The following is a 10,558-nucleotide window of genomic DNA, read 5'->3' as shown; positions in this document are numbered from 1 at the left end:
GTCCAGAAATGTGCAGTTCTAGGCACAGCCAAGATACTGGAGGAACCCTCAAGCTCCCAGGCCTCTGGTAGAGGACCCGAGGCACTGACTTAATCAAAATCATAAGACCCCTTGCATGTTATTGTTTACATACGGAAATTTCCGTATGGAATTTCCATCCATGGCCGCGCTGCCACGGTAGAATAATTCTGTTAACTCAATGAAACTTGGAAATATAGATATTATTAATTTAGTGCTATGCTGCACAGCAAAGGGAAATCCTGTTGAAGTACAACTCAAAACCACCTGTTTCTCGCTCTCTGTATCAGCCAGGCTACACGTAGACTCATTGTGTGTAGCTTCACTTATTCTTCTTCAAGTGAAGCTAAACACCAGCATCCGGATAAAGGACATCCGGCACTCATCAACATTTGACATACAAAGAAACTCCATGCACAAACATTCCTGTTCAGTAAAGACATGGAGAGATAAAGCAGTGAAGTGACAGGAGGAGGAAGAGACCTTTGAATAATGAGTAGTTTTTAGAAGAGGAGAGCAGTGAAAATACCTGGTAATAGAATAATGCCACATGCTCAACCTTATTTCATTTCTGCCAGGAGGATGTTGTGTTCATGTTCACAGGTTACTGGAATTAAAAATAGTTTTTCTTGTTCTAAAATATACTGAAGTAATATTCACTGTAAGTACATGAAGAAAGATGCAAACTAAAACTGAAACTATTGTGATTGTGTCAAGTACTATGTTACCTTCAGCAGTGGTAAAACTCCTGCACATATATAACTTAAAGAAGTGGCCTCCCTTTCTTTAAGAAGCTCTTGGTTGTTCTGACACTGCACCTTCATCACTACAGTGCTCCTCCATTATGCCATTTACAAACATTCTGAGAACAGGACTGAGAAGTAGTTCCTATGACGAGCTCAGCAGATGCACAGGTGTTTGCTAATTGCTGCTGCTGCTCGTCTGGAGGAACTGAGTGAGGGAGGAGCGGAGAAGGGTGCTTTGTGAGGCGTAAACTTGACTCAAGACTGCAGCTCCGAGAAGGACAAAAAGGCAGCAGTTGGTTTAATCAGTCCAAATGGTTGCTGCGGGAGATTTAAAGGAACATGCACGAAGAAATCACAGCAGCACTCCAGGTATGTCTTTGATGAATGAATAATATTATAACATGATATCTTCCTGCTCTCCCTCCCATATCTACCCTGTTTTTGCTCTCTGTCCTTTGTCCTTTGCTGACTTGTTAATATAGTGGAGCCTCTCTTTGCATATCTTCTTTATTGCAAATAATGTATCTGGTCAGCTGGTCTCTCAACGCAATGGATCAAATTTTTTTGATGAGAAGACGGAGCATAGGAGCGCCCTCTTGCCCTGATGGGACATATGCAGCTGGATACACAATGGATTCCTGGGGGAAATGGAAGATCGTCGGTCGGTGGATGTTGAAGATGTGTACATATTGGATGATTCATAGCAGGATTTCTGCTTTTTGTATTCTGTGGTTGCCTGGTATATTTTGAAATTCAGAAAACATCGGCAATTCACTATAATTATTTTTCCAGGACTGGAACAATAAAAGAACATGATCCTCACAGTGCTGCCTACTTTGTCCAGACGACAGTGGGTTTGTTGAAGCAGGTGCATGATGGCATCATCAACGCTGATTCCACGACAATAAGTAGACTGCAGGGGGTCCTGATATGTGCTTGTTTGCTTACAGCATCAGACCCAGAGACCTAAAAATCCTCAACAGCCTGATAAAGAAGGCTGGTTCTGTTCTGGGGACGATTGTGGAACCTCTGGAGATTACTATGCAAAGAAGAATTCTTCATAGGACCAAGAAAATTATGGACATCCCTGAAGTAATATTCACTGTAAGTACATGAAGAAAGATGCAACCTAAAACTGAAGGTTTTAGGTTTTAGTTTGCAAAGTGAAACTAAACACCAGCATCCATGGACACCTGGCACTCATCAACATTTGACATACAAAGAAACTCTGTGATGAGATGCTCAGTATCTCATCACAATACTGAACATCTTCAGTCAGAGGCTTCTTCAGATTCAGTGCAGTACAGACCGTTGCAGAAGATCTTTCCTGCCAACAGCCATCACTATGTTTAATTACTCTTTGAAGTATCTAAATTAATGAGTTAATTTCCCTTTGGGATTAATAAAGTATTCTTGAATTTGAACTTTGAATTGAATTGAAGCCATGTTGCCAGGTTGTTGTAACTCATATTAATTCAAATGGTGGAGGTGGTTTAAGCTTCCTTCTTTTCTCATCTTTGTTCCTCTTCTGCCTGCCTTCAACTCCTTTGGGATTTCAGGTTCCAGTTGTGGTAATAATTCAGTGTTTCCTGTGTTAATCAGCTGCTTCCTGTTGTAAACCACCTTGTTGCTATGGTTATGCATCACAACAAAATAGCAAAATATGAAGAATATTGCCAAAAATCAGTTCAACTATGCAGTATATAAAACAAGATGGGATAGTTGTCCAAAAAAAAATCTATTTTTACCGTGCTGTCACCCTGAGCGGTGCAATTCTAGAATAAAATACGATTCTATTCTGTTTTATTCAGTAATGCTATTACTCTACCTCTTCCACATGGGTTGTGTTTTTATGTTGTAAATATGCTGCTTCTCATGTCCAGAGTTTTTTTCTGTCTTCATTACCAATCAAGAATGTGCCATCAAAGTTAAACTGCATCAGAGCAGCAAAATACGCTGCTGTTTAATGCTAATGAGATCAGAAAAAATATGAGGATTTCATTTTTAAGAAAATAATAGGAAGGAATGTATTATAATGTAGTGAAAAGTAAAATGCAGACAGCTTGTTCTTTCGTGACAAAGGAGGTGGTGCAGCACAGTGAGGGGTCTCAGAGACTTCATCTCTTGTTCTTTATTCCCAAAGAGGCTTACCTGCTTCAGGTTTCCTCCATACAAAAGACCAACAGGCCAAGGTAGGTGTTACACTATAATTTCATGGGAGGAGACGGTTGGGAAGGAAGTCTGGATGGGAACCAGAGAGCATTAGGAGGGGCAGGGGGCAGGAGCAGGCTGGGGGTGGCAGGTTGTGCTGCCACTCTTCAGCTCAGGTTTTGTCTCTTGATGCTCTATTTTCCCACATTTGATATTCAGACACTATGGCTTTAAATATACTAACCAACATCAATGGAGTGTTACTTTAATTATGACCATGTAGCAGCTAGAAAATATCAAATTATTTATGTTTCCATCTAGTTTTATTGTTTGCTTCTATCTTGTAAATAAAATTTGGATTTTATTTTATAAAACATGAAACAGAGTGCAACCTAACATGTTTAACTTGTATAGTAAGCATACTGATTGTATTCTGTTTTATTCAATAATGCTATTTACTCCACTACTACTATCAAAGTTCTATTATAGTTCTGGCAGAATTCAACTTCAAAATTATGAACTCTGCAACATTAACTGTGTTTTCAAACCTTAAATATTTATTAGCACCAACTAAATAGGTGCTAGTAACCCTAACCCTTAAAATTGCGTGTAGCAATTTTAAAGGCTTTTAAACTTGCTACGTAGCAAAGGCTTTCATACATTTTATTTGATTGTAGGCTTTGATTATAGTATAGTCCAACAGTATCTAAGTAATTAAGATGAATTACATTTCTATTTCCAAGCTGGAATTGAATTTCAAAATAATCATAGTAAATTGAGCTGAGGTTCAGATTTTGACTTGGAAACTCAAAAGTTCTTCACTTGCAAACCGACTAAACCTAACATGGCTGCCTTGCACATCACAGATTTGACGGCCGCAGCAATACATGCATCTTACTTTGTGTTTCTTAAGAACTCCTGCACACACAGAACTACTCAAATAAGTTAATAAATCCTGCTGGGTTTCTGGTGTTATTACAGCTGCCATCACTTCCAGATCCAAGTTCAGACTTCAAAGGTACATTAAGACCAAGCTTCAGTTAGTCCAAGCTCACAGATTTCGTGTTTAAATATTATTATAAAATATAAAACAAAAGAGCGCCAGGTAATAAAAATGAATTATACTTCTGGAAAAAGATAAAAGATAATCATTCAAATTATTTGTAAAATCCAACTTAAGCTTTGTGGGAAGTAAAGAAGTGTTACTTTCCTGTCCAAACCTTTTCTGGGGTAAATGTCTAAGAGTAATGATGAGCCTGTTTCTGGAAACACAACTGTACAGTGTCTACGAAAAGTATTCACCCCTTTGGATATTTTACCCTTTTATTTCCTTTACAAATCAATCATTATTAAGAAAATTCTACTTTTTGGCCAAAAAATGACACAAACCTCTCACTTTAACATCAAACTGAAAACTGATTATTAGAAAATTTTGTCAATTAAGAAAAAAAAAAGACATTTCCTGAACTCCTGCCACTGTTGCAACCATCACTACACTAATTGTATTATAAAGACATGCACTGGTTTATCAGTATTCCTGGCTACATTGACAACATGAGAACTAAAGAACATTCCAAGCAAAGCTTAAGAAAGATTATTTAAAAGTATAAACTTTTAAATAATGGACATAAAACATTCCCTGGATATCAAGGCTAGACTAAAGTTTGAGAGAAGGCATGTGGGAGACTCCATGGTCAGGTGAAAGAAAGTTTTTGCTGGAGCTTTTTAACGGCCAAACACACCATCCCTACTACGGAGCCTGGTGGTGGCAGCATCATGCTGCGGGGATACTTCTCAGGAGCAGGCCCTAGAAGACTTATAAAGGTAGAAAAGGTGGAAAATCTATTTTCCAGCGAGACAACAAGCCGAGCAACCAGCTAAAGCTACACAGAGATGTTTGAAGACAAAAGGTAGAGGTTCTGGAATGGCCCAGAGAAAACCCAAACACTGACCCAACAGAACTTTTGTGGCAGGACTTAAAAAGGGCTGAAGGTGCATCTACTGACTGGAGGGGGTGAATATTTATGCACTCAGTTATTGTATAATGTGTGTAATAATACATAGTATGTATTATTACATATGATGTATTATTATTAATAATAATACATACATACAATTTATATAGTGCTTTTTCAGACAGACATTTTATAAGAGAAGAATAAAATAAATTGAAATATTACTTTATGCTTCATGTTTTTGTCATTATTTTTGTAGAAATCAGTTTTCACTTTGAAATTTTTGTTATAAGAAAAGAAAAATAAAATCTTAAGTTGATAATGATTGATTTGAAAAATAATATAAAAAGTGTAAAACATTCAGAGGGGTGAAAACTTTATTGGCACTTCAGTTGGTATGTTGAAACACGACACTCATGGAGTGTAGAGCCAGTCCAGCTTGAGTCAAGGACAAGTGGCTGAGTTGAGATAAAAATAGATGAAACAGCAACCAGTCTGCTGAAAATGTCTAGAAGATAGCTAGTCTACATTCAGACAATATCAAAGACAACATTTCGGTAGAATCAGATTCACAAAGTGTTGAACACCCTGACTCAAAGAGAAAATCAGCCGCTCAGTTCCCACCAAACATTCTAACTCAAAGTGTGCAGATAGAAGCACAATGAGATGACAGACAGGGTGAGTTATAAAACAGAGCAGCAAACTCACAGGGACCTCCACATATTTGGCTGCTGCTTTCACCTTTTAGGGGGAAGAAGGGAAGGAGAAGAGTCATCACACTGAAGCCTAGCTGTGAAGATCTGGTTTCCAACAAATAAAATGCTGCCCATGTGGCCATCTAAAACAAAGAGGCTGCATGTTTGTGGTTCTCACTGTGAAAGAGAGGATGGAGGAGAAGAATGTTCCTTCATCGTATCTGGACAGCTTGGAGAGGACGCTTTCTAAAACAGCAGTACACTGCAGACACAAAACACAACAAATAAGATTTGTTTTATGCAGTTATATTATAATTTTAACATGATTCAGTATCATTTTTATTAAATACACATTTCTCAAGTCCACTGCTTTGGAATTTTACCTAGAAAAGATTAAATTCTTTACTGTATTAATTGTAAAAAAGTCAAACAAGAAAAATTGTCCCCCCTATGAATCATAGAAACTCACTACTAACACAATATCACAAGCAGTACAATACTAACTACGTAAATTCTAAATAAACAAATGTCAAAGATAAATATTTTTTGTTCATGCAAGAAGAGAAAAGTAATGTACAGCAAAATTCTTTAGAAATGTGTATGAAAAATACAACAGAATCAAGGATGAAAGTACCTTTGATGTGAGGGAGAAGATCATTTCTTTGAACGTGTCATCAATCAGAACATCAATTTTGGAGTGGTACTGTTGCTGTGGTTATCAGGGTGGCATCATATTTATGGACGGGGAGACATGGAAACGACAAAAACAATGAGTTTTTTCTAAAATAAGACAGATGCCGTCCACAGAAGCATTGTAACATAAAATTAGGAGTGCCGTTAAAAACCTTCCCAACAGTGTAACACTGCAGAGTTAAGCAGCTAATAAGATGCCTTTTGCTGCTAAATCAAATTCCCATCCACACAGGAAAAGCAAAGGAATCTGAAGGATACTTCTTCTGTGTCTCTGCACAATTAGAGCAGCCTTGTATTCATTTAAAGCACCGGTCTAAAAGCAAGGACCAAAGGCTCAAACACGAGATTCAATTAATCCGCCATTTCATGTCTTGTTTGCCTCGATCCCCAGCCCCCTGAAAAAATATTCATGGCACCTTTTCCCTTGAAGGAAGAAGAGAAAAAAAGGCCGAGTGCTGAATGGCAGCGGCAGAAGGGGAGTTCGTCTCTTGCCAACAATGCCCTTTCACTGGCCGTCTAAAGAGCACCCAAATTAAAAATTTCAAACAACAAAGCACGTAGATCGATGACAAGCTGCAGCTCTGGGCAGGTCACAGCCAAATTTAGCTTCTCCTGTTCATCCACGAGTCTGCAAAATAGCAGTTTTCTTTTAATTTACCTTTTTATTATTTATTTATTTATTTAGCCAAGCTGACTTTTTTTCTTCTGGTCTTAACAGCTACATTCTCTTTCCCACTGCAGCATCTAGGTTATTGATTACTGATGTAATCTAAATAACTTAGCAGAAAAGGTAAGGAAAATCTGGTTGGTTAATTTTTTGTTGTAACAATGCTTTTTGGCAATGCAAAGCAGAATGGTGCCACATCTGTAAGAAGCGTTGATGTGTTGGTTGAGCAGCAGAGTTGAGTATGTGCTCTGGACCCATTGAACGTTTGCCAAATGCTGCTGTGCCAAAAAGTTTATGATGCTACTGACCTGCAGCAGTTCAGCCACCAATGCTGCCTTTGGACACTTTTGGTTTCGAAGTCCAGCAGAGGAATTCAGTGAGACATTTATATTAGGTCTACCAGAAATTTCAGCCAAGGAGCTGGCAATGTTTTTTGTTTTGTTTTATAATGTAAATGGTGGCAGTTTAGCAAGCAAAAATATAAAATAATTTAGTTTTACCAATTGATTAGATCTTCTACATAAGTTTACTTTGTCTTTTTGTAAATACAAAAATCTTTGCTTTCATTGTATTTGTAATATAAAAAAAAAGAAAAATAGTGCATAGTGCACACCTAAATCTTTTAGGTGTGCACTATGTTTGACAAAATAAAAAAGGAAGAATACGTCAGAAAATCTAAACAATGAAATACATTTTCATTTTCTTTTCTGCCTTTCTCAACTAAAACATAGCTTCCAAATAAACTTACATGGTCTCAAGAATATCTGAATTTTGTTCATCTTTTAGTCCATTTTTCTAATTTTTTGTGTTCTTTTATTTGCATACAATATCTGGACATGTAATCTCACTGACACACCCCATCTCATGGTCACAGACCTGTTTCAGCAAACAATTAAATCAGATGTATGACACAGAGTGCTGATGACACCACCAACACCGTTTATAATGGGGATGGTGTGCTGCTGATCTCGACTGGGGACGTAATGAGTCAGTGGGTCTTTGAAGACCTCCTCAATCCCACCAACATGCCTTCCATTGAGGAAGGGGAGCCTGGGAACTCTGGGTCGGGCTCTCCAATCTCTGGGGACGAGGTCACTGAGGTGCTTAAAGAGTTCCTGAGGGGCAAGGCCTCAGGAGTGGATGGGATTTGCCCAGAGTTTCTTTAGGCTCTGAATGTTGTTGGGCTGTGTTGGTTTATGTGGACATTGGGATAAGTTCCCCTTGATTGGGAGAATGGTGTGGTGGTACCTATGGGGGGATTTTACTGCCATAAGTTGAGAGCACATATGAAAGCAGGACTTCATGTCTTTATTCTAAAAACTTGTAATGCTTGTACTCAAAATTTCTGCTCTCTTTCAAATATTCACTGTGCCTTCTCAAATCTTTCTCCTCTTCTCTCCACTCGGATCAAATTTCTGCTCAAAGTTCTCTGCTCACTTGCAAATTTGTTTTCTGCTCTCTTGAGAAACAAAGAGTACCACCACATGGCAACCTCTCAGCCAATAGAATGAAAGGGTTATATTGTGTGCATTGGTTTCCTTCAGGGTGTCTGTATGGCTACTACTGATTATAGTAGAACCCATATGATAGCACCTACTGAGCCAAGAGAGCAAAAGTTTTGAGTACAAAGACATGAAGTCCTGTTTTCAGACTGAAAATGTGTGTTCTTGACTTATGGCAGTAAAATTTCCCCATAGTCCCCTATAAAAAAGGGGATTGCAGAGTGTGTTCAAACTAGAGAGATCACAGGCTCCATGCTAAGATCTATTCAGGGGTCCTGGAGAGGAGGATCCATCAGATAGTCTGACCTCGGATTCAGGAAGAGCAGTGAGGTTTTTGTCCTGAATGTGGAACACTGGACCAGCTCCACACCCTCAGCAGGGTCCTGGAGGATGCATTAGAGCAGAGGTTCCCAAATTGTGGGGCTGCGCTGGGTTTTTACCTTAGAATGGCCAACTCTCTGTTATTCCTCTGTCAATTTGATACAGTAGGGGCTTCCGCATTTCCCATATCTGTGTCCTCTGTTATTTTTATCAGCAGTTAAAACTATTTAATCCGTTTTTCCGAGCCGCCTTCAAATGCAACATGAGAGCTACTTCACTCGCGCTGGGTTTACACCTGTGGGCAGTGAAGGAGACCTGCTGCTGCTGTGCGGAGCTACAGGTGTGTTAGAATCATGGCAGCAAACCAGCAAAACGTAAAGAACTTTTCACAGTTTTTCCCCCAAACTAACCGACTGATGAGTAAAGCTGTCTATGTTCAGCTACAATTTATTTTGCCCCCCAAAAAGTTGATTCCCTCCCACCACCCCTTGTTCGTCTGGAGCCGGGGCTGAGTATAACAGGGAGTTTCTAAGAATCCACCCGCCTCCCCCTCCCTCCTTCGCGCACACACATCGTTCAACCAGACGGCTATTTGTAAGCCATAGGGGGGGGGGGCAGAAATAGTTTGGAAACCACTGGGGGGGCCCAGGAGAAAAAGTTTGGGAACCACTGCATTACAGTCTACATACTCTAATGCACGTGTCAAACTCAAGGCCCGCGGGTCACATGTGGCCCGCCACGTCATTTTATGTGGCCCACCCAGCGTTTTATAGGCCCATGATTGATTTAAAATAGGTTTTGAAAACGAATTGACTACAAACTACATCTCCCATAATGCATTCTGCATTCCGATTGTTACCAGGGAACATTGCGGCTTCTCGCCACTAGAGAGCAGCAGAGTCACCTTAAGCTGCTTATTGATTTTCCCAGCAAATAAAACTGAGACATCGACAAGCTAACATCAAAACATCCAAGAAAAGAAAAATCAATCTACAAGCAAGACTGTGAATGAAGATGTGTGTGAGTTGGTGTCAGGGCGGGCTACTTTTTTGTTATCCGTTATCTTGACCGACAACAACAACAACAAAATCGTTCATGTACTATTTTTATCCGTGAAATTACAATCATATTAACATCGGCTATTTAGTCGCATTTTATGCGGTTTATATAAAAATGTAGATAAATGCATCTACATTTTTCTCCGTAGTGACAAAAACCACTGACTGAGGCCCCAATAACTTTTAATAAATTAAATTAAGCGACTTCACTTAAATTAGCATCACTTCACCCGCTGGGGTCTGAACGCACTTCCTCCTGGTTCCCATCTGCAGAAAAATCTGCGCTAATTCATCAGTCAGTTGGATCTGTCTGATCCAAACAGATCAACTGATCGATTGAACTCTTTGAGTGTTTTACCCTGCGCGCGGTCCGGTGTGCGCTTTTACCAGGATTTATTTTGCCTGGTTTTGCTTCTCCAAAACGGACAAATGTTACGTCTGCAGCTCCTCCAGAACGCCGCTCTCCTGGGTAACGTGCACCAAGAAGGCTCCATTTGTTAAATCCGCTGGATGAGTTACTTCCGCAGTGGTTGAGTAGCGGACTCCATAGACGTAATATAAGAGTAGACCCCGCATTGGCCGCTCCGGTGCAGGAAATACGGCGGCCATCTTGGAGCGGTATACCCTCCTACTTTGCTCAATCAAAACAGCAGAAGATGCCTCAGCACTGAGGGATATTGTTGTTCTGGTCGATGGATTATTGATGTGAGGGCTCCACAGACAACATTTCACAAGTAAGATGGACATATTAT

General features: G+C 39.6%; 1 long non-coding RNA gene across 1 annotated transcript; it reads right to left on the bottom strand.

Moving 5' to 3' along the window:
- Window positions 1-5,229: 5,229 nt before the first annotated feature.
- LOC107835190 (uncharacterized) lies at window positions 5,230-6,933 on the bottom strand. Its single transcript, XR_001661021.1, has 2 exons — window positions 6,200-6,933; window positions 5,230-5,827 (listed from the first exon to the last, which is right to left on the bottom strand). It is a non-coding gene; the product is annotated as an uncharacterized LOC107835190 (long non-coding RNA).
- Window positions 6,934-10,558: the final 3,625 nt, after the last annotated feature.

The sequence above is a fragment of the Poecilia formosa genome, unplaced genomic scaffold, assembly GCF_000485575.1.
Source record: "Poecilia formosa unplaced genomic scaffold, Poecilia_formosa-5.1.2 Scaffold1183, whole genome shotgun sequence".
Classification (NCBI taxonomy): domain Eukaryota; kingdom Metazoa; phylum Chordata; class Actinopteri; order Cyprinodontiformes; family Poeciliidae; genus Poecilia; species Poecilia formosa.
The sequence above is the reverse complement of the archived record's forward strand: the minus strand, read 5'-3'. Positions and strand labels throughout refer to the sequence as shown.